Source organism: Macrotis lagotis, chromosome X, assembly GCF_037893015.1.
Source record: "Macrotis lagotis isolate mMagLag1 chromosome X, bilby.v1.9.chrom.fasta, whole genome shotgun sequence".
In the NCBI taxonomy this organism is placed as follows: domain Eukaryota; kingdom Metazoa; phylum Chordata; class Mammalia; order Peramelemorphia; family Peramelidae; genus Macrotis; species Macrotis lagotis.
The window spans coordinates 678,873,937-678,897,618 of NC_133666.1; the positions used below are offsets into that span (position 1 = coordinate 678,873,937).

General features: G+C 40.4%; 1 pseudogene; it reads right to left on the bottom strand.

Annotated features, from left to right (window-relative positions):
- Positions 1-4,101: 4,101 nt before the first annotated feature.
- On the bottom strand, positions 4,102-4,314 carry LOC141497971 (phosphatidylinositol N-acetylglucosaminyltransferase subunit Y-like; annotated as a pseudogene).
- Positions 4,315-23,682: the final 19,368 nt, after the last annotated feature.

Here is a 23,682-nt window from a genome sequence, read left to right on the forward strand (position 1 = left end):
GTGACCCAGGCTCACAGACTGGGTCTTATCCTCATTTTCACCTCACTCATCCAACTTTTTTGCCAAACCTTATTTTTCTAGCCCAGAAGAAGGTATGACCTGGATGAAGATCCACAAAAGAAAGTGATATACTCACATATCCTTTCCCCTACTCACATAGCTACCACCTGAGTACAGGCCCTCATCATCTCACAGCTGGACTATACCGCCATACCCCTTTGGTTGGTCTCCTTGCCTCAAATGTTTCTTCTTCCAATTTATCTTCCCCTCTGTTGCCCAAATGGTTTTTTCCTAAAGAACATGTCTGACTAAGTCACTTCCCCAGCCCCACACCATCTACTCATTTAATTCTAGTGAAATCTGAAGTCTTTTCTGGTATTTAGTGCCCTTCAGAACATGGTCCCTTCCTTTTTTTTCTTTCTTTTTTTTTGAACCAAACCTGTCTTTTCAGGTCACTTCCTTTTTTCCTTCTCCTTTGGTTGTTGCAAGGCAATGAGGTTAAGTGATTTGTCCAAGGACACACAGCTAAGTGTCTGAGACAGGATTTGAACTCAGATCCTCCTGACTTCAGGGCTGGTGCTCTTTCCATTGTGCCACCTAGCTGCCCCACCTGGTCCTTTCCACTCTTCTTATTTTTTATTCCCCTTCATTTCCTCTAAGACCCTGTGATATTAGGCCAGCCTTTTTAATGGCCCTTTAATATAGCCCCCATTTCTGAATCCTCTATTCCCCAACTGTCCTTGATGCCCCAAAAGTTTTCCCTCCTCACATGTCCCTCTTAGCTTTCTTCAAGATATGGTTCAAATCCTAGCTTCTGAAGGAAGTCACCCCTGGTCCCCTCATTTCTCCCAAACTCTGTACCTTCCGTCAGAACCATTGCCGATCTTGTCTGTACATTTTAACACATTTAGTCTATATCACTAGAATGTAAGCTCTCTGAGGACAGGGACAACTTTTTATCTTTATTTGTGTCCCCAGATCTTAGCCAATAGGCTAATAAGCCTGGCATATAGTAAGGTGCTTATGAAAATCAAATATATTTAATAAAAATTTTATTTTGAAGGATCTGCGGTTTTAGAGGTATGAATATTTACTCTGGACATTGTAGTCTCTTTGGTTCCTATATGATGATTATCCATCTTTCCAGAAATTCTTCAATTAATAACAACAATAATAATAAATAGTAATAAAGCAATATACTTTTGTTCAAGTACCTTCTTATCTTGGTAAGTTATTAAAGGCACTAATAATGTGGATGATTTGGCTAGGGTCATGAAGCCAGTAATGCATCAGAGGCAGGCCTTGAACCCTTAGCTTCCTAGCTCTCAAGTTACTTCTCTAGCCATTAACCCTTGCCCTGGGGTGGTGTGGTCTGTAATGGTGATTCTACAGAAACCATAGTATCTCAGGATTTTGAGTCATACCGCATTCTTAGGAAGACATGCAAATTAAAAAGATGGGTTTCTGTGACACTGAGTAGATAGGAGGGCATTGAAAATGTGATCTAATAAAAACATGTATAGAAAAAGTGACCTGTTCTATAAGAATAGGGTGACCAGGTCCCAAGTTAGCTGGGAGAAAACCCCTAGATTTCATGGCTCAAATCCTTTCTGGATGCCCCTCTGGTGAATTCTTTCCCCTTTCACTGCCTTCCTCTTAGCTCTTCAGTAGGTGTTACTTTTCAGAAAAGCACCCATATTCATGGAATCATAGATTCTACCAGTGGGGAGAGCTCTCAAAGGCCATCCCTGACCAGGAATCCTCTTTATAACATCCTGAACAGAGGCCATGGTGAAGTTGTGAGGTACAATGGAAAGGGCGCCCTCAAATTTACAGACCAATTGATTTTCTATCTTTTCATTGGAAAATGAGGGGTCCATCAAAAGGAAGTCATGCCATATTTGCCTCATTTCCCTTCTTGATAAAGGTACACAACAGATAGAACAGGATAATTTTGTAGATATGATTTACAAAATGACTCGGATAAATTGATAGGTAAAACCCTTATCAATGTGTAAAAACTCAAAACTGGAAGAACTATTATTTTGAGAGATATAATAAAAAAGAGAGAGACATAGAGAAAGATCAAAAGAAATAGAATATGTGTAAGAGAGATAGAAACAGCAAGGCAAAGACAAAGAAAATGAGAGATAGACAGAGACAGAGACAGAGATGGGGGAGAGGGAGAGAGAGAGAGACAGAGAGACAGAGAAAGACATGTATATACATAAAGATCAAAAGAAAAAGAATATATATGAAAGAGATAGAAACAGCAAGACAAAGACAGAGACAATGAGACAATGAGAGAGAGAGAGACAGAGAAATGGAGAGAGAGATGTGACAGAGACAGAAAGGCACAGAGAGAGAGAGAGACAGAGACACACATACACACACAGACATAGAGACAGAGATAGAGACAGTGACAGAGAGGCAGAGACAGAGACACAGAGACAGAGACAGAGACAGAGAGACAGAGAGGAGAGAGAGAGAGAGAGAGAGAGAGAGAGAGAGAGAGAGAGAGAGAGAGGCACACACACACAGAGGTAGAGACAGATTGAGAGGAACAGAAACATGGACAGACATACATACATACATACTCACACACACACAGACATGTACAAACAGGCGAGGAATGTCCCTACAATAAATTGTGTTGAAAAGAATCTGGGCACTTAAATAGACTGTAGCATCAATTTGAATCACTGGTGTGATAAACTAACCAAAGAAACTTACAATGTATTATAATAGTCATATTGAATGGAACCTTAACAGTTCCCTGTATTTTTAAAAACATTTTTTCATAGTTCCCTTTATGTTTCCCTGCTTAGACCATATGTGGACTAATATATTCTGTTCATATATTCACCATATCTCAGGAAGGACTGGAAAGCTGGAGGAGGATAACCAGAAGGCTTTAAAAACTCCATGCTACATGAAGATTTGTTGAAGGAATTGGTGCTCTTTAACCTAGCTAGGAACAGGAACATGATGGCTTTCTTTAAGTCAACCATAGATTTAAGATATGAAAGCAATTTCTTTTGTCATATAGTCCAAACCCTTTATTTTATAGTTGAGGAAACTAAAGCTATGTGAGTACTAGAAAGAAGAGAATTTAAACTCAGGTCTTTCGACTCCAAATTGAGTATTCTGTGAAAGAAGTATTAGCCTCCTTCTGCTTGGCTCCATAAGGGATAGCTAGGTGGAAGGGGTTGAAGTGACAAAGAAGACCATTTAGTTTTCATGTAAGAAAGCATTTTCCAACAATGAGAGCCATTCAAATACCGACTAGTTTCCTCTAGAGGCAGTAAACGTTTTCAGTTGAAGGGGGATTGATCCTTTGTTGGAAAATTGTAGAGGGGATTCCTGTTCAGGTACAGGTCCCTTTTCTACTGAGAGATTCTATAAGGGAAATCTAACTTGGTCACAAGAGGTTAGTTTCCTATTGTAAGCTTAATGGCTGGGGTTTGGCTTGGAAAGTCAAATAGTGTTGAAAGAAGACAGGATCATTGTGAAAAGAATTAAGCCCAAAGGGAAAGCCAATCGGATCTTGTAGAGATGGAGGAATGACTCATATTTCTACTATGTTTTACAGTTTAACACCAGATGGCCTAGAGGTATTAAGGGTTATGGGGATTTATACCAATACATAGAATCCACTCCCTCTTTATCTCTTCCTCATCAAATCCTTAGTTTTCTTCAAAGCACAATTTAGGTGCCACCTCCTATGGGACCTTTCCTAATGTTCTTGCCTTTTTTGGGGGGTAAATGTATTTAACTTTTAATTGAGTATAATAAAAACTAAAAAAAAGCATTTAAATAGGTCAAGATTAGGACTATTAAGTCCAACAAATGAAAAATTTTAATGAAACAAATATAAAGGTTTCTCCCCTACCCTCTCCGACTATGGGGGGGAAAAAAGAGGAGATAGAAAAAGAGCTGATTTTAACTTTATTGCTGAGTCTCTAAGAAACAGTTGAAAAACTTAGATCATTCCAGTGTATTGAGTTAAATGGAGTAAAATTTAAAAAAAATATTTTTCTGTTTAAATGTAAATCGCATGGCCTTACTTCATAAAGTCTCTCATGGCAGCCTTGCATTGCATTAATTGAATCTAAAATGTTTAATACTCACCCAAGTCTGGAAGTGGAAGAACACATAAACTGGAATAGTAATTGGTGAGAGAATTCTGTAAAAATTGAGGTTATTTGTACTAGTGCAACCATGGGGAAAATTTTGCACCTACAGAGGAAGAGCAAAACAACCCAGACAATGAGATCAGAGGAATAAGAACTGTGTGGGCAGAGACAGAAACATTTTCCTTGACTGCTTATCTCTTCCTCTTCAAAATGCACCGTGTTCCAAAGTCTGGTTTTTAATAGGAACAGACTACTGTTGTTCTTTTTCTCCTTGTTGCTTCTTCTGGTTGTTGCCTGGGGTATAATACTAGGAATACTGTCAGTGATGGAATAAGCAATTCCCCCTTCTTCATTGATCAGCTCACTTGTTGATATTTCATACTTGAGAGGCATCTTGGAGAGTGGGCACATTAGGACCTCCAGTAGGGCTGTAGCACAGGCCTACTGAGGCAAGGCCCTGGGCTATCAGCAGCCAACCTGAGCCCCATCATGTGCATTGCCTCGCTCCCCAACACTGATGCCAGCCTGTTTTTGCCTTTCTGAAATATTGACATTACTTAGTAAATCCTTTGCGTGTACTTACCTGGATATATGTTGGATCAACCTAGAGAATATCCTCTCTTTCAGGGTGAGGAGTATCTCATTTATGTACTGTATCTTTAGGGCCACTAGATTGTCTTCCATTGAGTAGGTGTTCAATAAATATCTCCTCACTTAATCATCATACATTTATTAAACATCTACAATGAGTTATTTATTGAATTGGATAGTTTCGTTTGGGCAAGAGATCCAGGTCACGGCAGCAATGGGATGCAATAGTTCTCCAATTCTTTATTAGCATAAATAATTCAGACATTGGTACCTTACTAAACACAGCACTGAACACAAAGAAACAATTGGATAATCTGTTCAAAGAGGCTCACAATCCGCCAAACAGCCCAAATTAGAAATACTTTTTGAGAAGTGTAGAAAACTTTATAAATAGTACTGTACAAATGTACAACAGGGACCATCGATCCACCTTGCCTCCTTTTGCTGACTGGCATCTGATTCAATTGTTTTTGTCTGTGCCCCCCCCAAAAGATGTTGGCAACATTAGAAAAGGAAAAGTGGCAGGAAGAATACAAAAGGAAGGAAGAGAGGATGATGAAGGGTGGGGAAAAAGTGAGGGATGGAGGGGAGGGGAGGAAAAAACAGCCCATAAAAAGGAAAACAGAACTTAAATTTTTATGGGAACTCATTCTGCAACAGTCATCAAAAATGAACACCAAGAAAACAATGCAGCCACCAGTCTATGTCGAACTGTACAAGATTTAGTCTTTATATATTTATATAGTATTTATATTTATATATACTTTATGTATAGAAAAAGGTAACAGCATACTTTACACAGAGAGAAAGCCTTTTTTTGTTGTTTTTGTTTGTTTTGTTTTTTTGCAACTGACAAAGCTTCCCAAGGCCGACATCCACGAAAGTGATAAAACCAAATAAAACATGCTACAAATACGTGGGGCAGAAATAGCGGCTAGGGCAATCGAGCAGCTCAAGCGTGGAGGGGGTCGAAGGAGAGGGCAATAGACACAGGGGTTAGGGGTCTGTTCCCAGCTCCACCCTGCCCTCCACCCCAAAGGAGGGCACATTTAGCTGGGTTTGGTCACAGGGTGCTTATCCAAGATCAGTTCTTTCCTCTGGGTATTAATATGGGCCATGGTGATAGAAATGGGATTGGCCCAACTCTTCAAGGTCCCTCTGTTGAGCTGAGCAAAGACTGCTGCCCTCCTGGAATCTCACTAATATGATGATGATGGTGGTGATGGTGATGATGAAGGTGATGGTGGTAGTGATTGTGGTAGTGTTGGTGGTGATAAAGGGCAGGAAGAAGAGAATATGATGTTAATTATGGTGATGAAGATAAAGAGGAGGAAGAGAAGGATATGATGATGATGGTGGTGACGTTGAGTGTGATATTGTTCTATAATCATAGACCACTTTAACATTTGCAAAGTGCTTTATATTGTTAGCTCAACTGAGATATTAGCCTATGGATTCTCAGAGATTGCTCCCAAGACTAACTTATGTCAACAGCATGGTCATGGTCACTTTCCTCTATATGGTTCCATTCTAGTCGTGATACCATCAAGAGCAGGGAACCCATGCAGATCCTTTAATAAATCAGTGAGGTTAAAATCAATGTGGCAGTAGGTCAGAAAGAAACCGTCTCCCATGTTCTGACTTTCCTGTGCATTTTCTTTGAGTTATGTGTTCTGGAAAATCTGTTCCAAGTTGATAGGGTAGTGTGGTACAATGATGAATGTTTGAATTGAGCATAAGGGGATATAACCTTCAAGTCCTGGATCTACCGTATTTACTACTCATGTGACCATGGGCTTGGGTCCCTTTTCCTCTCTGAGTCTGCTTCATGTAAAATGAGGAAATAGGATGAGATGATCTCTAAGTTTCCTTTTCACTCTCAATGTCCTACAAGGCATATAATTTGGATTTGGTTGTCAACAGGGTCCTTTTTAATTCTAAAATTTTCCAAGTGTCACGATTCTGGGATGTGTTGTTGATCTTTGTCCTGTAACTAGGAAATAACTAGGAGTGAGAGGCGGAAAGGATGCCGGGGTTGGCATCTCAATGTTTATTTTGCAGATATTTTTGGTTTTTAATGATTTTCACTTTCAGGACTAGAATTCACTAGGTAGGTGGTCATTGAGAGAGAGGGTTGAGTTGAATTAAGGCAGATGAATGAGCTTTGCATTGAGTTATTGAACCTTCCTGCATATGCTACCTTTTTCAGATTATAGTGCTGCACTCCTGAAACTCGCTTAGCTTGTGGTCTATTATAATACTCAGATCTTCTTCTCCCTCCCTCCTCCTTCCACACCAGTGTGTTAGTTCTTTCCTGATCTTGTATCTGTAATGACTGATTTGGGGTAGGGGCTTCTCGAACTTGTCTCTGTGAAAAAAGTGAGGTCATGAAGGTCCCTGTCCTTGTGACTTCTGTTGTTCCCATCGTGAACTGTACATACTCTCCTGTAAAGGGCCATTGGGTCAGATACTTGAGGGAAGACTTTCCAAGAGATATGGAAGAAGATGGGCCTTGAAGAGGAAGAAAAAGGTTAAGACAATTTTACCGTGAGTAAAGAATGTGAGTTTCTTGAAGGCTGGCATTGTTTCATTTGGTTCCCACTCTCTTTAGCCCTAGTCTAGTCCCCAGATGTAGATAGAAATGTAAATAGGAATGAAAGAGTCTGCTCCATCAGCAGAAGAAATGTCAGTTAGAGCAATAAAGAGGTGATGGGGAGAGAGGAATGATTTCCAAAGTGGTAAATTGAGTAGTGTATGACCCAAATGCCCAGAGAGTGAGTAGGTCAGTAATATGGGCACTATGATTCCATGATTTTTGAGGGACAAATTAAAGGCAGTCCTAATTTAGTAACACTTTTCAATGGATGTATTAGAAAATCAGAACTCCAAAATGTGTGTGGTGTGTGTGTGTGTGTGTGTGTGTGTTGAGATAAAAAGCACTTCAGGGATCTACAGTCATGTAGATCCTTTTTCGACTTGTTATCTACATGACTCTAGGTTAGTTGAATCACTTTTCTTGTCCTCAGTTTCTTCCTTTGTAAAAAAAGGGAATTGAATGAGATGGCATCTGAGATCTGTCTCAAATTTGGGGTCTGTGATCCTATGAAGGTTCTTCTGAATTGGAGATAGGGGGAGGGAGAGAGAGACAGAGACACGGAGATAGAAATAGAGAGATGGATATAGAGACAGAGAGGGCAGGAAAGGCTATATTATTTCTAAAAGATTGAAGACTCTCTGCGGAACCTATAGCCATTCACAGAGAGTAGTGTCTGGCAGACTATTCTCCCAGGATTCTTCTATGGCTGAGTGGGCAGCAGTTTCACCGGTGGGATATGAGGGAGCACAGAAAAGAGGAAATCAATTGCCTTCATGTTTGTACTAGGACGGTCTCCTACATAGTCATCACTCTCCTGCATTCTCTTTCCTTTTTATGCTGCTCTTAAGAACCAGGACTGTCTGTTGCCTTTTGGTGTCACCAGTGCTCAACATAGTAGATACTGGCACATGATGATGTTTGTCCTTCATTCTAGAAGAAGACCATGACGACAAGCCCATGGATTTGATTTGAGTGGGGGGGGGGGGGCTGTGCTAAGTCACCAGCCTCACCCTTTCCTCCAAAGTTATCTGGGTCCAGTGGCCAGATATGAATCAAAATGACTGGAGATGACCCTGGAAATGAAGCAGTCAGGGTTAAGTGACTTGCCTAAGGTCACACAGCTAGTAAGTGTCAGTTATCTGAGGCTGGAGTCGAACCTTCCTCCTAACTCCAAGGCCAGTGCTCTATCCACTACACCACCTAGCTGCCCTACTGGCAAATAGTAGATACTTAACAATCACTTGTTGAATGACTGGCTGGGGTGGAGAAAGAGACAGCGAGAGAGTTGTAAATTGCACTGGGAAAATGGGACTTTGTCCCAGGAGAAGACCAAGAGGGGGTATCTGTCCCTTTGATAATCATAACTTCTATGCCTCATTTGGAGGCTTTTGTCACCATTCTCTGTACAACTGTCTTCTACTGGGTCTTGGGGTTACAGTAGGGAAGTGAGGATGAGTCTGATACTCTTCAATGGAGCAACTTCCCTTGTAGTCAGACTGATCTCCAAGCTTGCCACTGCCACCCCACCAAATTTTTTTGGGTCGGGTGAAATTATTCTTAATTGTGACTCTGAATAGATGAGGGTAGGTAAAGGCTGAGTGAGGAGAATCTTCTGGTATTTTCATGGTCCCCAAAGACTGAGTTGGTGTTTGGAAAAAAGGACCTTTCCTTTTCTTCTCCAAGGAAGATTTAGCCTCAAAAGTTTGGGAGTATTGACTATAAGAAAAACCGAGTTCCTTCCTGAGCTCTGTCCCAAATTGTACAAAAGAGCTAACCATGTTTTCATCCTTTCTGAAGATGGGATATACAGAAAGATAATGGCCATGGTTCTTCTGGACAGAAGGCAGTGGAGTATGACTTCATTGGCAGATCAATTCAAGATGGATGAGACTGGATGTCTGGGGTCCTGATGAACTGTTCTTGAAGGGGGCAGGATGGATGCAAATAGAGCAGAGAGCCAAACAATCAAGACTGTAAGCCATACTCCCAAACCCTCCCTGGGCATGGTTAGGGAGACCTGCTGCAACGACCAAAAAGCAAGAATTTGGAGAAAGGGGAAAGGTAAGCAAAGGTAGAACATTAGGGATACTGCTGAGGTCACAGGCTTAACCTTGAAATGAAAACACTAACCTCTGCTAAGCTGTCTGGGTAATGGGACTTTAACTGCCAGCTGAAAGTGAAAAAGGGTCAATTTTTGGCATGGGAACAAGGCTTTCTTCAAAGTCCTGCATTGCCCAAATAGATATGTAAGTTCCTATCCACCCCTGGTAATATGGGTTCATAAAAGGAAAGGGATCTAGGGTCTAGGAATTAGGAAGATGCTCAGGGATGGTGGAGGGAGAAATATTTAGTTTTTGTTCAGGCTCAAGAAAGATCAAGGCATGACCTTGTTTTAGATTTCATTCTTTCAGGTTCTCAAATATTAGTTGTTGGAGGATGGTAGCTATCGAGGCATTGAGCATCATGATATTTCAAAATAATGACCTAAGAAGCTGAGGGACAGAGAGTAGAAAGCAACAATGGTGGAGGCCAATTTCAAAAAGTGGTTGGATCTGATGACATTTGGTGATTGACTCTCTGCCTGAAATGAAAACATTTATCACACCATTTCTGGGACTTTGAAGGCTTTTGATATTCACTTCAAATTCATATCCTTCTGGTTGGATGCCATCTTCCATGAACTAATACACTTGGGGTTCAAGATTTCTGAAAACAAGGCCAGAAGAGAAAATGTCAGAGGGCAGGCAAAGGTCTGAAGGAGGTACAGGATGGATGAGAGTTCCAGAAAGATACATAAGGGCCCTGAAATGGAAGTAACAAAATTCCCAAGACAAACTTCACAGATTTCACAATTTTTCTAGGTCCAGCCTGTAGTACAAGCCAACAACACATAGCTGACCTTCCTGGATCAGGAACCTGGCCAACAAAGCCATGTGTCTCTTCTGAAGGGGGATCCAGAAGATGGCTGTTGGTGGGAAACAGAGTAGGTTTAAAGGTGGCAGAAAAGTGCATTAGAGTACTCTAGTATCTACACTGTAGCTACATAGCAGTTACTGGAACTTACATGAGTTCTTTTGTACCCATTTTTTTTGTAACACATGTTAAAAAAAAGAAAAAAGATTGTTGTGTTTGTCTTGAAGGACAAATGCATTGCATTAATTGTCCACAATGCACTCCAGCTGCCACTATTGAGACCCCTACCAGTTGCCCTGTGCCTGACAGTGCAGGAGGGGAATAGAGATTTATGGAGAGTAAAGGTCAACCTACCAATGGGAGCCTCATCTGAGTCAGCCCTATCAATAACATCTAGATTGCTCCTAGGATCAACTTTTAAGATGACCTTCATTATATATCATAAGTAAACACTTATCTTCATCTGGTATTCAGTCATTTCAGTCATGTCTGACTCTCTGTGACCCCATTTGGGGTTTTTTTTTGGCAAAGATACTAGAGTGGTTTGTCATTTCTTCAGCTCATTTTTAGAGATGAGGAAACTGAGGCAAATCAAGTTAAGTGACTTGCCCAGGATCATGCAACTAGTGGCTGTGGATGGGTGTGAACTCAGATCTTTCTTACTCTAGGCCCAGCAATCTATCCACTATCTTGCATCACAATTAATTTCTACAAAATTGTGGCAGTCAATTTAGACATCCTGTATTCTAATTGGAATGAGACAACTTGGGAACAGATTCCTAGAACTCAATGGGATTTCTGGATGGAATCTAATCTAATCCACAACCTCCAAATTAAGCCTCTACATGAAAGGATCATGAATTTATAGTGAGAGGAGGATTTGGAGGTTATCTAGTTCAGTCCCCTCATTTTACAAGAAAATGTTATTGAGACCAATGAAGGAGGATTGAATTTTCCAAGGTTACACAAGTATTAAATGATGGAACTGGGTTTTGAACTCAAGTTTGACTTCAAATGTGACATTCTTTCCACTATACCAAGAAAGATTTCAGTTCATTATACAAATATGGAATTTTGGTCCGTCATTCTTCTAGCATGAGAGAGTAGATAATCTCTACTGTCAGTTAAAAACCATCAGGTTCGTTTTTTTCATCTGAATTTTAAAACATTATTATTAGATTAGGATCCATGATTTCTTTAGTTTGGGAAATTCCCAGTGTGGAGCTTCTTTTCTCTGATTTGGATGAGCAATTCAATTGTAATTTCTAGGCTCACCAGTTTTCATGGGATTCAGATGAAGTAAATTAGACATAATCACACAGCTAGTATGTATCAGAGATCAGATTTGAATCCAGTTCCTCCTAATTACAAGGTTACTCCTTAACCCACCATGGCTTTAAAGTGATATCATATCTAAATTTGTGCTCGGTTCATTATTCTCTATGAAGAGATAGAAGGTCCTTTTTAGATTAATAGACCTAAAATTGGAATGGACAATAAAAACCTTTAAGTTTTTATTGATGAGGAAATTTAGGCATACAGAAGGGGAGGGAAATTTTCTGAAATCACATTGACTGCAAGAATATAAAACAGCAGTTGAACCAAGGTCTTCCTTACAAGGCCAGTGCTTTATAAACCAAGCCATATCAATTTTTGGTGCCACTTTTCTAGATTCTATTCCCTCAATTTCTTCCTCCCCATTCCCCTTTCACATGATTCCTAATTTCCAATTAGGAGAGTGAGATTCAAAATTTTTACTGTGCAGAATTTCTCTTTCCTCTTATGAGTTATAGGAGGCAACCACAGGGATGTAAGAATTGTATAAAATTGTATAAAAATTCTGCTCACTGAAATAGATGACTTAATCACCACTCACAGTTCTTTATCTGCTTCCTTAAAATCTTCAGAGGCTCTACTCTGGAAGGGATGGATGCTGCTGTGAGCTCCAGATGCCAATCAGAGGGGGAAATGATAGTTCAAATTGCTAGATCCTTAGAGCATTCCTAGCTTAATTTCCATTTTTCCAAGAATATGTGGGCAGCCAAAAGCAGCAAGTAATACAAGGTAATATGGCAACTCTAACTCTTTTGATCTTTCTTTCCATCCCTTAATGATTTAAGGAGTTTTTTCCTCAAACTTTTCTGGAATGTTGTCTATCCTTGGACCTTCTAGTGACTTTGATTCCTTCTTGAATATATCACCCTGGAATGATGAAGCATTGGAGAAGTCCTAAAATCACCACTTTGGTTTCCCATGTTCTCACAATATCAAAAATGTCCTGAGCACCTGTCCCTTTGAATGCTCCTTTCTCAGACTCATCTGAGACTTCCTCCACTTTTTTACCTCTCCTTGGACAAATGGAAACTCTTCACAGGGACCTGCCCTTTGACTGCAGCCAAATCTTTCTTTACAGTGGGTGAGGGGCCAGGATGATGGAAGACTATACCTAGTCCTTCCTCTCCCCATCCCCAACCCCACCAACTTGTCTTTGGCAAAATAATGATGCCTTCCTGTTTTCCTTTTCAGGGCTCTTGTACACCTTCATTTAGACCTAGAGAGGACATTAGAAGTCATCTAATCCATTCTACAAATGAAGAAACAGAGGCACTGAGATATTAAATCTGTCAGCCTTGTTCCCTTCAACTCTTGTAAGATGTTACTTCCTAAGACTCAGTCTTCCTAAGGGGACTTGCATTTTAGCTGACATGTTTTTAACTAGAAAAATACTTATGTTTTTGTTCCCTTTAAAGTATGATGAAGAGAGAAATTCCCTGCTTATCAAAGGATCACAGATTTAGGATTGGAAGGAACTTCAGAGGCTATCTAGGAGTGGATAGACTTTCAGAATTGGTGTCTGACACTTACTGGCTGGTTCTTTGACTTTGGGCAAGTCTCTTACACCACTTTGAGTCTCTACTGTAAAATGAGGAGGCCAAACCAGGATTCTACAAGGCACCTTAAAGACCATGGATTCCAACAACCTTATTTTACATAGTAGAAAACCACAGCATTGAGAGATTGAATGATTTAGTTAAGGTCACACATGTAGAAAGTAACAATATTGGGATTTGAACCCAAGCCCACTGACTTCACAATCAGCATTCTTGTCACTGCACCATACTACCCATTCCAATCTGTAGAGGGCAAAAAGCTGGGAAGGATAGCTATCAGTCAGAATTCAGAGAGATGTGACCTGTTGGGCTTAATCTAAGGATGAAGTTTAATAGGAATAATTACGTAGGAAATATAAAGGATTTTTTGGCATTCACATTCCAAAAATCACCTCCAACTGCATGGGATGGGGAGAGTGGGGTTAGATATTAGGTTATATGAGAAAAGATCTAGGGATTTTAGTGGGTCACAAGTTACAAATATGACATGACAAGCAAAAAACACAAGATTAGACTACATTAAAAGAGTACTGAGGGGCAGCTAGGTGGCAAAGTAGATAGAGCACCAACCCTGGAGTCAGGAGGACCTGGATTCAAATCCAAACTCAGACACTTAATAATTGCCTGTGTGATCGTGGGCAAGTCACTTAACCCCATTGCCATAAATAAATAAATGAATAAATGAATGAATAAATAAATAAGTAAATAAATAGATAAACAAACAAACAAATAAATAAATAAATAAATGAGTACTGAGATTGATGGAAGCAATTGTACAACTACATACAGACCTGGTCACACCCCATCTCGAGTATGATATTTTGGTCTGGGAACTATACTATGAGAAAAGCATATTGGAGCATATTCAGGAAAGAGTAGCCAAAATGGAGGAAAGATTGGAAATGGACCAATAAAATGATCACATGAAGAATTTGGAGATATTAAGAAAGAAGACTTGGTGAGGAAAGATGCCTGTCTTTGTGGAACAGAAAATTGGAAAGGTTATTATTGGGAAAGAATAATTCAGCTTGGACCTGAAGGCATGGAAGGAAATTGCAAAGAAGCATCATCATCATTTTTTTAACAAATATTTATTAAATGCTAATTTTTTGTAGACACTGCTAGATTCTGGGGATACCAAGAAAGGAAAAAATTCTAGGCTTGAAATAATCCTCCTCCAATAGGAATACCCCAAATAAAACCCAACTTTCTACCAATTTGAGCTATTCCAAAGGCAAGAGGACTTTTTTTTGGAAGGTCTCAGTTTCCTTTTCACTGTAAATCTTCAAGCAAAAACTGAAAGACCACTTGTCCAAAAGCATTCTGGCATTGGATTAGATGATTTCAGCTCTGAAGTTCTGTTTATTTTGTGACTCAAAATGTCTACAAGACTCACAGGAATGGGCTGGGCAGGAATAGGTACAGTTGGACAACTGCCACAAAATAGCAAGATGATTCTCATTCTCTTTCTGATGATACGAGTAATTAGATTAGACAAACTTCTTGAGGGCAGAGACTATTTTTTCCCCTTTTTTGGTATCCCACAGTGTTTAGCATATCATAGGAGCTTAATAAATGTTTATTGGCTGATTCAACTGAGGACTCACAAGTAAGTCAATGGAGAGAAAAAAAGAGCTTTGACTTTCTCCTCATTAAGTTCCCCCCCCCCCCAAATCTCCTTTCTGGCAACTAGGAGGGTCTTCTACAGAACTGGGATGGTCAAATCATCCCTCTATGTGTCAAAATTTATATGAGCTTGAGGATCTTTAAGAATATCTGAAATCTCCTGGGCCAAAAATTGATGAAATCTTATTTTTTATACTCAATGGTGCCATTGACATCGTCTCATGGAGTCTTCCTGTCATTTCTTACTCTGGTGCTAGAGGCTGGGGATATTTTTAAATGAGCAAAATTAGCCAAGCTGGTATTTTTCTCTTCTTTCAGGGTGGAAAAAATGGGATTTGTTTTTAATAATTAGGCTTTCCAATGTGAGAAAGCATGATGCAAATGACACGTTGGCACAAACCATTGTAGCCAACACTGAATGGAGAGATGAAACTTCTCTTCTGCACTGATTTTGGATGAATACTAGGCAGCTATTTTTCATCTTCACTATTGTGAAACTTCCTTCAAGGCTTCCAGTCTGGGTGAGATGTTATTGGGGGGGGGGGACCATCATTCGGGGGTTGGAAGGGAATAATTTTAGAAGGAAAAAATGTCTTTCAGTTCTCTGAGATGCGGGGTGGGGTGGAATTCAAAGCCTTTCCAAGATTTCAAGGCTTCAGGACTTCCAGGATCAGGACTAACCTGGGCCACATGTATCCAACTGATCTAACCTCACCCAAAGAAAAAGCAAGTGCAATGACCCAGAATATAGCGATGGGACCCTTTGTGTTCTAGAATAAGGTATCTTTTTTTATTCAAAGTCCTGGCTTCCAGTGAATTTAGAAGGGAGATAGTATGTTGCGATGAAAAGTGGGCTAAATCTGGAGCCAGAGTACCTGAGTTTTAATCCCCGTTCTGTTATTTAGAATTTATATGACTCTTAGTAAATCATTTATCCTTTCTTGGCCTCAGTTTCTTCCCTCATCTATAAAACGAGCAGGTTGAATTAGGTATCCTTTAATGTTTCATTCAGCTCTTAAGTCTATGACCCTAAAGACATGCCTTAAATTCCACATGATACTAAACTCCACTGTGCCTCCGTTTCCTCATCAGTAAAGGAATGAGGTAGATCAAATGACCTCTAAGGTCCCTTCCAGCTCTAAAGATACTTAAGGTCTCTCAACCTCAGTTTCCCCCTCTCTAAAATGGAGCCCTTACATGTCTCAATCTGATCCTAACTGTCAACGTGATTCTCTAAATGCTAAAGTGTTTTCAAGAGATGAAAAATTGGAGTCAGGAGCAGAAAGCCTCCCCAGGTTACAGAGCCAGCCCTACTTCATTCAATCTAAAGGCCACACTAATTAGTCCAATTGCCAAGGAGCTCAAGGCAGACTTATGCCCAAGAATGAGGTTGGTTTGCAGGAAACAAATATTTTCTCAGGAATTAGGATGATTACCAATGGAAGCAATTCTGAGGGATTTCAGGACACAATCCCTTTAGACTGCTTGGATCTCACAGAGGAGAAACTGTTACTATTCTCATAAAACCATTTCCATTGTGATGGTGGAGAAGAAAGAGATGGAAGGGAGAGGAGGAGAGAGGAGGGAAGAGGAAAGAATAGTGGGGGGGGGAGAAAGAAAAGGAGATGGTGGCTAAATGAGCTTGCTCCAAAATTTATAAAAAGTGGACAATACAAAATTTGTTAGATATCTGGGTTCCAGTATCAGCTCTGAGATGAGTTAGTTTTGTTAGCAATCTTTTAGGATTTTAGATTCCTACTCTGTAAAATAAGGGTGTGGATGCTTTTTAAGACAAAGCTGCACCTTGGGACTCCACATTCAAATGTTGAGGCTGATATTTGCCATCTGTGTAACCTAAGGGCAATTCACTTAACCTCTCCAGGGTTTCAAAGGATCTGTGACCTCATTGATTTGCATGTTCCCTCCAATGATGCAGATCACCACCCATTCTCGGCTGCCTATCCTCTGACTCTTGTCCAGGACCTTTTATAAGTTCATTCTAGAGGATTCACTCAATATCCTGGAGGCCTTTCTCCCTTTTTCCTTAACAACATGAGGATATTGGTGGGCCACTTAGGCTGTACATCTGCCTCACCATACGACCCGTCCATCTTTTCTCTTTCTCACACAGAATTCCTTGATGATATCTTTTACTATTGCTCTTCTTTGGAGTTCTATTTGGGCCATATATTACAATATGCTCACTCCCACCGTGTACCACTCCATTGATTCCTGGGTGACACCCTTTTTCCAGGATCAGTAGTAAGTTGTTATTCAAAAAGATGGATCTTTAAAGGAACTCTGAAATCAGCAGTTTCATTTCATTGTCTGCAAAATAGGGGAGGGCAAAGAAGGGAAGTTGGACTCAATGAACCTCTAAGTTCCTTTCCAGCTTTGATATCTGAGAGTATATTAGATTGCAATTGGCCCACACTAGCCCATGGGAGCATGAAAACAATTATTAATTTCAGTCTTTCTGCCACTCCTCAATACCCCTGCCAACTGATGCTTTGCCCAGCTACAACTCAATCCCCCATAACAAAGCCTCATCATCTAGTAGCATATGCACTTCTTTTTTTGTCCCTTAGCACACCTCTGGAAAGGGTGACCCACCCACACTGATGTAAACTGATGCTGGGGAATGTTGGTAGTGAGAGTAGAGAGAGAGAAACTTTTTAGTTGAAAAAGATATGTCTGATTATGACAAGAAAGAGAGGGAGAAGAGAAAAGAGAGGGTCCAGATTAGGCTTTATAACTCCAGGGGTCCCTTTCAATTCTGAAACTAATAATTCCATGATTCTGTGACTCATACTTAGAGAAAGTACGGTTCAGTGGCTAGAATGCTAGACTTGAAGACATGTCAAGAAGACATGAGTTCCAATTCTACCTGCTATTTTTAATAGCTATGGCACACTATACAAGTCACTCAACTTTCCCTCATATGAAAAATTAGGGAATCAGACTTAATAATCTCTGGTATCCCTTCTAGTTCTAAATCTCTGATCCTATACCATGGCATTCTCAATATGTTTTGACCTAAAGCCAGAGCCATAAGGAATTTTAATTTGGGAGGTGTGAGAATAGCCATATGTTGATGCTAGTGGGGGGGGCAAGGAACAATGAGAAAAATCAGCCTCTTATCTTCGTTTTCCTGTTTCTACCATATGTCAGTTTTCCCATATGGAAAAGATCTATTTCTTTTTTCTGACTATGAATTCATAGTACACCATAGAAGCCAAGAAAAGGTAACGTGACCATGAGAGGCATTCAATGGATCTTTGGGTTAAGAGTAAGGGAGGAAAGAGTGCCCTGATCAGACCATAGCTGCTATAGTGAGTTTATTGTTGGGGCTTCACTCTTCTGGAAGAATGCTGATAAGACTCAGTAGAGGAAGACCAGGATGGATTGAAACGAAGAGATGGGAAAGGATGTGGGAATTCTTAAGCTAGAGAAGAGGAGTCAGTTTTTCTAGGTCTATCATTGGAAGAGGGCGGCTTAGTGATAGGTGGACGAATAAGGAGAAAGCAGTTTTGGAGTAGCAGATTTCTGATCAACTTCGGGCAGAATTCCCTAACAATTAGAGTTGTCCTAAAGTGTAACGGGTTGCTTTGGAAGGAAGTGGTTTTCTCTTTACTGGAGGTCTTCAATGGAGACTAGAGTACCATTTGTTGGAAATATCACCGATATTTTAATATTGGAGAACTTTTGAGGTCCCATAAGTCAATGTGATTCTTTGTGCGTGCAGGCCACACTAACTGCCATTGGATAGGCTGAAATTTAAATCCTTTAAGTCCAATTTCTAAGAGAAAAAAAGAAGAAAAGATGGTCTTTTCCTGGACGTAACAGCTACAATAGACACAGAGAGAGACAGAAGTAGAGAAGAGGAAGAAGGAGAATTACTTTCAACTTAAGCCATCAAGTTACACCTATCCCAAATCTCACTTGGTGCCTTCCCACATGTATGACATAACAAACTTCCTGGTGGGTCATAGATTTGAATTTGTAAGGGACTTTAGATCAGAGAATGTTAGAGTGAGGAAGAGACTTAGATTACAGAATATTATAACTGAGCATGTCAGAGTGAGAAAGAGCCTTGGACTATTTTGATGTTAGAGCTAGACTATGAAATGTTAGAATGAAAAACATGGGTTGATAGAGCTGAAAGTTTCTTTCAAGGTCATCTGGTATATTTGCTTCAATTTGCAGAAGCCCAGGTAAGTGAAATGCCTTGCTTGAGGCCACACTAGTAGTAAATGGCAACGCCTGGGTTTGAGGCATAGATTTTGGGATCCTAGGTCTAGAACTAGAAGGTTCTCAAATGCCATCTAGTTCAAATCCTTGATTTTGCAGAAGAGGAAACTGAGGCTCAAACAAATGAACTGACTTACCCTCGGCCCGCTATTTTCTCATTGAGTGATAGGGCATCAAATTGAGAAGTCTTGAAAAGCTTAGTCCTCATTTGGGGGTCCAGATTTGGTAACAACTGACTGTTGGGCTCCTTGTTCTGAGGCAATTTGCATGACTGGGTTGCATATAGGTTCTGTAACTCCGAACATGGATACAGTCAGTCCCCATTGTGGTGCCATTCAGTATCCCACCTCATTATATTCTGGACTCACCCAAGTAAACAGTACATCGGTTACCATAAACTGCTATGCATGGTTACCTTGCAAGGTAACCAAGCATGTATTACCACCCACATACCAGCTTCAAAGAAGAGATTGGACCCTTGGGCAGAAATTAGCAAGGGAAGTGCTTTCTAAGTGGCGTCCCGTCAGCCTGCTCACTCATTAGATGGAAAAATCAATGATAGGTAGTAGATAGAGAGAACAGTGAATAGAGAAAGCTGAACTGAAAGCCAGGGAGTTCTGGGTACTAATCCTGCCTTAGATATTTACTTGTTATATGGCTCTGGGTAAGTCACTTAACAGCTCCATGCCTCAGTTTCCTCATATGCAAAATGAGATTGGATCTGATGATCTCTAAAACCCTTTCTAGCTCTAAATCTATGGTCTTATGAATGAATGGTGATGTCAGGAGATACTCAACCTTCCTTTACCTTCACCTTAATGAAGAAGGGGAAAGAGTGCTATCAAAGTTTATCCTCTGGGTTAACAACCATATTTCTAGTTGACCTCCCTTTCTTCCTATCAGCTAAAGTTATGTGCCTAATTGACACCCTAGAGGAACACGACAGCAACAGAGCTTGAGTAGGGGAGGTGGGTGAGGAAAGAGACTGCATGTGGAATGGGAGATGAGGAGTTGAGTGTCAGATTAAAAAAATATTCCTTCTGTGAGGTTGGGCCAGGCCTTTTGGGGTTCTAGGTTCCTCTACTTAAAGGAATTTATCTATATCAAGAGATGTCATTCTTATGTGCATGTGTACATATGTTTGTGTATGCATGTGTTTGTACATTGTATGTTTGTGTGTGCATGTGTGTTGTATATGCAATTGTATGTATGTGTTTGTGTCAGTGGATTATATGTGTCTGTGTGTGTGTGTATGTGTGAGATGGATTCTTTTTTTTCTATCTGGGGAAGGAAGCATAGGAGCCTCTTCTCACAATAATTTTTTTAAATCCATGAATCAAAATACATAGGATTACAAAATAACTCAAAAGATCATAAAAAGAAGGTCTCTATTTTTCTCATCCATGTCTATGGATCTCTACCCTAAGGTAGCTTGGGCATCCATCAGTTCCACAGAAAGACCTCTGAGGTCTCTTCAAACTCAAGCTCTGACTTGGGTTCCAATGTAGCTCACTCCTCGGAGTCCTGGCAGGATTATCTCTAAGCCATTGTGGGAAGATGCAATTAAAAACGGAGAGAAGGTGACTGTATCATTTCCTTGGTCATCCAGTTCCAGGCTCTATAATAGCCCTCCCTGCCAGGTAAGCTCTCCCAAAGCACTAATCTAAACCCTTCACCCTGAGGGTCCAGCCCATTTCCTCTTGCTCAGTGCTCATTGGAGACACAGAACAGCTGCTCTCCATCCCTGAGATGTGCTGGAGTGGAAAAAAAACACCTGACTCAGAGCCCCAAAGACCTAGAATAGAATCAGAACAGATAGGAATAGGTCTGAAGGAGCTGGGGGCGGGGGGTTCTTAATCCTGTGTTTACCCTTTATTAACTATGTGATCTTCAAAAAAGTCACCAATTATCTTCAGAGGACTTGAGTTTATTCTTCTAGGGGTCTTCCCAGTTCTTACATTCCTTGTTCTAAAGGACCTCCCAGCTCTGACATCCCATTCTAAAACCCCTCCCAGCTCTGACATCCCCCGTTCTGATTCCTCCCAGCTCTGACATCCCCCATTCTAAGACCCCTCCCATCTCTGACATCCCCTGTTCTAAGACCCCTCCCAGCTCTGACATCCCCTGTTCTAAGACCCCTCCCAGCTCTGACATTCCCTGTTCTAAGTTTCCCCCCAGCTCTGACATCCCCCATTCTAAGGTCCATCTCAGCTTTACCTTTCTCTTCTTCTATGGTACAACCTCTGCCAATTCTGATTGCAATTAGCACAGTATCTGATACATAGTAGGTATTTGATCAATACTTATAGCATTGGATTGAATCGTTGCCAAGAGTAGAGGGTCCTGGAAAATGTGGGGGATGGGAGCCACCAGAAAGGCCAGGAAATATTACTTAGCCAACTCAAGTGGGAGCTTTCACCAATTACTGTCACATTCAAGTAAATTTCATTTAATCTTTCTAGAAATTCCATTAAGTATTCTTCCCTCTTCTCTTTCCTCATTTCTGATTATGGAGAAATGATTTGTAAGCAAAGACTGAATTTAGATATGAAGAGACTTCGATTGCTTTTTGGGTAAATACCCCTGTTGTTATTAAGCAGGTATCTGTGGCTTCTAGGGAGCAGGGTGAAGGAACTAGAGAGGAGGGGAACGTCTCCTTTCTAGAGGATACAGAGTGATGAAGTATATTCACTTCAATCACAGAATCTCAGCCTTGGAATGGAATTCATACTCCATATAATCCAAACAAGGATTATCTCTACAACACACATATGACTATCTAGACTTTACTTAGAGACCGCTAGAGGAAAGAGGTCCACTGATATTATCTAAGAGTCACTAGTTCCATAGTGCTTAGAATATTTGCAAATGTCTCATTTGATCCTCATATTATCATTCCTATTACTAGTTGAGGAAAGTGAATGTGTGTGTGTGTGTGTGTGTGTGTGTGTGAGAGAGAGAGAGAGAGAGAGAGAGAGAGAGAGAGAGAGAGAGAGAGAGAGAGAGAGAGAGAGAGAGAGAGAGAGAGAGAGAGAGAGACAGGGAGACAGACAGAGACAATGACAGAGGTTAATTAAATAACTCCAGGATCACACAAATGGTAAATTTCTGGGGAAGGATTGAAACCCACATCTTCCTAATTCCAAGTCTGACTCTCCAATACCCTATCTCCTAGATGGTCTATTCTACCTTCAAATAATTCATGTTGTTTTGGAAGAATTGTTTCCCCCTTTGCATTAAACCTAACTCTGTCTTTCTATAGTTTCTACTGATTATTACCGATTCTTCACTCTGGGACCAAGTAGAACTGCCATAATCCCTCTTCCATATGATAGGTCCTAGTTAGCCTTTTCTCCTCCAGGATAACCACCCTTAGTTCCTTCAATTCATAAACCCTCTCCCCTTCGCCAATTGGATTGGCGCACTTTGGGCTGTTTCCATATTAGCAATATTCTTTATGATCTCATCCTACTGACAGACCAAAATGAGATGTTTTTCCAGCTGCCTGGGCTTGAGATTAAATACATTAAAACTCAAATATGCAATGAAAGGTCAGCCAATGAGAGAGAGGCACAAGTTATTTCCAGTGAAATGGCAAGAGCTAAGGTTGGCAATGCCAAAGAGAGTCAAGAAAGATTCTATGGCTCTAGTTCATAAGGCTTTTCATTCGAAGATTAAAGTTAAGTCAGAGAAAGCAGAAGTCCCTCTTCTTGGGTAGGCTTCAGTGGCTCTTTCTGGGATTTTCTCAAGTGCAACAGAAGGAAGTAGTTCTAAAATTTTCAATTAGTCCAATGTGTAATAGTTGATTTATCTGATCCCATGAAGGCTAATCAAACTGAAGTTCCAATGTTTTCCATTAAGGAATCATCTTTATGAATACTAGTGACCAAATCCAGTCAATCTTTCCATAATGGCTGATATTTCCAGGACTAGAGAGAGAGAGAGCTAGCCTATGGTACTGTTGTTATTTTAGTCTTTTTCAGTCATATGTGACTCTTGGTGACCCCATTTGTGGTTTTCTTGGAAAAGACAGTGGAGTGGTTTGCCATTTCCGTCTCCAGCTCATTTTACAGAAGAGGAACTAAGACAAACAGTAAAGTAATGGGCCCAAGGCCACACAGTTATTAAGTGTCTGAGGCCAGATTTGAACTCAGGAAGATGAATCCAGGCCTGGCACTCTATCTACTGTGACCCTGACTGCCCCAATGTACATGGTACATTGAAAAGAAAAATGGATTTCAGATTCCCATCTTGCTTCTGATGCTTAGGACTTGTGTGACCTTGGGAAAAATCACTTAATCTCCCCCAGTTTCTGGTTTTTTCATCTCTAAAATAAGGATGTTGGACTAGATGATCTCAAAGATCCCTTTTAGCAACTTTTCAGGTTCCTATGAATATAATCCAGAGCCAGTATCACATGATTGATTCTCTTGATTGAATCTCCTTTCAGTGATGCACTAATTATTTGAAGTTTTTGCCCTTCTCTGATCCCTATAGATGGCTCCATTGATATTTGGTTGTGGATGTGGGCAGGGGAAGCTGATCTGGGAAATGATGCCCGCTGCCTGTCTTTCTTTTGCTAAGGATAACTTAAGTAGTTTAGAGTTATCCAAGCTCATCTAACCGTTCTCCTAAGACCAGATTAAATGGCTGGCTCCAAAGAGGAAATGACAAGCAA